The sequence below is a fragment of the Triticum urartu genome, chromosome 6 (assembly GCF_003073215.2).
Source record: "Triticum urartu cultivar G1812 chromosome 6, Tu2.1, whole genome shotgun sequence".
Taxonomy (NCBI): domain Eukaryota; kingdom Viridiplantae; phylum Streptophyta; class Magnoliopsida; order Poales; family Poaceae; genus Triticum; species Triticum urartu.
Window position 1 is genome coordinate 538,763,846 of NC_053027.1, and position 5,003 is coordinate 538,768,848.

Sequence of the window (5,003 nt, forward strand, 5' to 3'; positions counted from 1 at the left end):
TTATATGATTTGAGTCTTTGCTTTTTAGTTTACCGCAATCATCCTTTATGTAACACACCTTTTGAGAGAGCCATACATGATTTGGAATTTGTTAGAATACTCTATGTGCTTCGCTTATATCTTTTGAGTTATATAATTTTGCTCTAGTGCTTCACTTATATCTTTTAGAGCACGGTGGTGGATTTGTTTTATAGAAACTATTGATCTCTCATGCTTCACTTAGATTATTTTGAGAGTCTTAATAGCATGGTAATTTGCTTAAAATCCTAATATGCTAGGTATTCAAGATTTGTAAAAATTTCTTAAGAGTGTTTTGAATACTAAGAGAAGTTTGATGCTTGATGATTGATTTGAGACATGGAGGTAATAATATCAAAGTCGTGCTAGTTGAGTAGTTGTGAAATTGAGAAATACTTGTGTTGAGGTTTGCAAGTCCCGTATCATGCACGTATGGTAAATGTTATGCAACAAATTTGAAACATGAGGTGTTATTTGATTGTCTTCCTTATGAGTGGCGGTCGGGGACGAGCGATGGTCTTTTCCTACCAATCTATCCCCCTAGGAGCATGCGCGTAGTACCGAGGTTTTTGATGACTTGTAGATTTTTGCAATAATTATGTCAGTTCTTTATGACAAATGTTGAGTCCATGGATTATACACACTCTCACCCTTCCATCCTTGCTAGCCTCTTTGGTACCGTGCATTGCCCTTTCTCACATTGAGAGTTGGTGCAAACTTCGCCTCGGGAAGTTCACTCACCTCAGTACTGCAGCACACTTGGTTCAAACAATGATGTGCACTTGCATTGAGCGTGCAGTGCGGAAGTGTTATCAGAATAGTTATTCTGATAATATTATCAGAATATACCGGCTGTATATATATATATATGGTCGCGCTATTCGTCATCCTGGGTGAGGAATAGTTATTCTTCACCCCCCCTCTATTTTACCATCAATGCACCATAATTTTACGTTCCGTAAGTTTTGTCTTATTTCCGACGCAAAAAAGGACCGTAAGAAAATATATAATCGCCATAAAAAATATTTTATGTTATGTAAAATTACAAACGTAAAAACATAGTCTAAAATACACATAAACTGCAAATTTTCTTGTCTTATGACCTATATTTTTATTTTCTTATGTCAAATTTTACGCAGTGAATCAATAGGAATGTAACTATTTGAATTCAAAATGTAATTTAATTATGAAATGATCGTAAGATTATCTCGGGTGAAGAATAACTTATTCTGCACCCTGGGCGATGAATAGTAATACTATATATATATATATATATATATATATATATATATATATATATTCTCGTTATATGTCGTTTGATGCTTATTTCCTCTTATAGGGAACGGTGGACCACGCTACGTGTAAGATAGCAGCACCGTGCAGGCACTAGGCTGCCGCAGTCCAGCAGGAACCACCCGCCTTCCGCCCGAACGGTTCCAGGATGGACATCGGTACCAGCCCTGCGTCGGCCAGCCGTGCCCAGGCAAGCGTTTTTCATCGTCATGGATAATACATGGGAGCAGGGGCGTACCCGTGACCAGGCACCAGCATTGCGCCGGCCAATATGTGGGAAAGCAGACCCATGACTAACAGCGTGGAAAAACGAGCGGCGGTGTCGCTTGCAGCCTCTGGTAAAGATTGTTGGCACAAAGGAGAGAGGCCTAAAATAGGAGACGCTGAGAGAGGAACAGATACATCCTCGTCGCAGCAAGACCACACGACGGCTCACCCTCGTCAGCGACAGCTTCCCTCTCCCTGTAATCCTTAGCCCCCTGCCATCTGGGTGCGCCGTCCCCTTCCAGGCACAGCCGCCAGCGACCTTTCCTTCACCATCACCGTCTCTCCACCCTGAGCTCCGACCTACCCACCATGTCAAGCAGGTCCAGATCCGCCACGGCTCCCACAGCCACGCGCCGGCAGACCAATCAGGTGCACGACGTGGTCTCTTCCCCCTCTTCACCTCTGTTTGTTCGGTTTGATTGATGTTGTTCGTTCTCTTTTATTCGATTTGGCAGGCGCGCAGGTGCACGACGTGTGGTTATACTCTTCCACTCTCGTGGCCACCATTCTGCTTCCTCCCCTCCCTTGGTTCAGCAGCAGTAGGTAGCACCTCATCCCCATCTCACTTCTTCTAATCTATAGACCGTGTGTTGTTCTTGTTCACTATCTTGTTTCTCATAAATGCATTTTTTTTCTCAGAAACTTTACACTGTCTTATTCTTGTACTGATTCATTTAGGAGGGAGTAATTTTGCCCTAGCGTTTACACTCATTGGATTTGAGTATAGTATATAGATTGTTTCTCACTCAAGTAGAGCCGTGTGGAGATAAACAATGATCTAAAACGTGTATGTGTATCCTTCCTGTCTAGCAGTGACACGCGATTTGGAGGGAATAAGCTGAGCAATTGCAGCCGTCCTCCTCGCCTAGGAGGAGGAGCTCCATCACATTAGCAGCAGCTCAGGTCCATCCTCTCCCTATCTGCTCATCTTGTGTTGTCGTACAAATTCAGAAATTAATACTAGCTTGTAGCAGTAGGCCTCAAAGTGCAGCAGCTCATGTTTTTTGCTGAATTTTTTTGTCAAGTGTGCCATATGTGAAATTAGTAGAGAGCATCAGCAGTTTCAGATTCAACAGAGAGCATGTTTCAGTTTCAGATTAAGTCATAGTCATATGTACAGACATTCCAATTCAGTCTAGTTAATTAGTACATACCTACTGTTTGAGCATGTTTCAGATTCAGTCATAGTCATATGTACAGACATTCCAATTCAGTCTAGTTGATTACTAGTACATACATACTGTTTGCCTTTTATTCCTTCACCAGATACTATATTGATTCTCTAGGATTTTTTAACAGAATTGTGTTGTGATCTAGAGGGGATTATAAATACCAACAGTGGCAACACTACTGTGTACTACTATATCTGCACATTTTTTATATTATAGAATTAAGCCATGCACTCCCCAAAATTATAGACTGAATTGGAACATGCCAACACTGGATATTGTAGAATTAAGCCATGCATTCAATTTCCATTTGTATTTTCCATATGAATTGCAGAAACTATTTTGGCATTTTCAAACAGTAATCTTCCATATGTATTATAGAACAGATCACTGAATCTATCTGCATGTTTAACAATTTCTGTATACTTTACTTTGCTTCCATGGTTTTTAGGCTTCTGAATTCCAGTTTTCAATTAGGCAGGACATGAAGCCGTGGCTCTTCAAGGTCATCCCTGGCCCCACCGACAAACCCAGGATCGCCGTGGACTACAAGGTGTACCCGTGCAATGCTTGTTTCCTTGAATCAGAAGCTCGATGCAAGCAAACTGCAGTGTTTAACTGAATGTGTTTTGATACCATTCTCTGTTTTAGCTAGGGAGAACAGACTAGTGTTTTTTGTGCACGCTATTCCTTCGAAACTTGTATGTCTGTGATCAAATAACTTTTATGACACGTGAAGTATAACAGTCTGTTCTGTCTCATTTGATCAATTAATCTAAACATTGATGGTCGGTTGTATTTCAAGTGCACACGATCGTTGGGTTTGGGACACCATTTTATGGGTGAACGCCCCCCCCCCCCCCCCCCCCCCCCCCCCCCCAAATCGTCCACATCGATAGGTCACATGGAACCTCGGTTATGCATTGTGAGAACAACCCATACACGTGCCTCCTACTCATTGCTTTAGCATTATATCCGATGTTGAGGTGAAAGAGGAAGAGAGCGATCGACCCATAGTGCACACAAACACTCCTATGACAATGTCAGAACCTTTCATTCGCGACGAGGGGGGTCCTCCTTTTTGTGCATGCGAACCCTTTCTCCACCGTACACCACTTGTCAACGTATCACCGCAACGATACATCCTGCATTTTTACTACGAGGGGGCTTAATTCCCGACGAGGGACACGATTGTAGGATTTCTACTACTCACAAATAGGGCAAACGCAGCGGCTGCATCCTGTATTTTAGTACTACATACAGTCTAGCTCTACCGAGCGATATGCATTAAAATAACTTCCTATACATATAGCAATGTGCCGAGACTTACAAAGCTCATTCTGTCTAGAAAGAAGCTGGCTCATTGTTCTTCGCTGTAGGTTCTCAATTCGATTCGGAATAAGCCATGCTGAAACTGCCGTCCAGACTTATGGAGGTACGTGGTGTTTTTATTTTCTAAAAGAGTTCAAATTGTATTTTCTTTTGATAATGTATAATTCACCTTAACCAGTACTGAAATTTCCATTATCCGAAAGGCGCCACGTGACGACCACGACAACACCAGTAATATTCGAGAAGAGTTTGCGATGCACAAAAGTAGAGTTCATCCCAATCAATACTAGATCCACAAGGTGTGCACGTGTTCTCTCTACATTGTCGTCATGGTACTAATTAGCGCATGAATCAAATACAATTCTAAATCAAATATAATCGACAACAAGCCGGAAAAGCTGCAGCCGATGCGGGGAAATGCTGCGACGATGGCGTGACGATTGTCATGATGTGTTGCGAGGCATGCATTCATTGGTGCGTCAGTGGCATCCATGGCAGTGCAATATCAAGGCAAATTTGACGCCTACTAAGGGCATCTCCAACGTTGACCCTCAAATTTTCTCCGACATCTTTCCACGGACAGGGAGACCAGTCCGCGGACACTGATGTCAAAGGCCGCCATAGAGAGAGGATTGTTGATATGCGAGAGAGCGGTATAGTATCACCGCATCATTTTGATTACACAGGAACCTCTGTTTTACATTGACAGAACCATGCATACCAGCACGAGGGAACCCTCATTTGTGTACGAGAACCTTTCAATACAATGGACGTTTCACCCACCAACACCCTTATACAACGGGCAAGGTTTCCGGACGACGATGTTGTGTTGTAATGACATGACAGCTTCCAATTGCCTTCGCAACCATGTATACCAGCATGAGGGAACCTCCGTTTTACATTGACAGAATCATGCATACCCAC

General features: G+C 42.6%; 1 long non-coding RNA gene across 2 annotated transcripts; it reads left to right on the forward strand.

Moving 5' to 3' along the window:
* The first annotated feature begins 1,619 nt into the window (after positions 1-1,619).
* LOC125512762 lies at positions 1,620-3,517 on the forward strand. 2 transcript variants are annotated; one of them, XR_007285531.1, is made up of 4 exons: positions 1,620-1,947; positions 2,034-2,121; positions 2,392-2,481; positions 3,225-3,517. It is a non-coding gene; the product is annotated as an uncharacterized LOC125512762 (long non-coding RNA). The 2 variants fall into 2 exon arrangements; XR_007285530.1 differs by having other exon boundaries at positions 1,623-1,947; positions 3,229-3,517.
* The last annotated feature ends 1,486 nt before the right edge of the window (positions 3,518-5,003 follow it).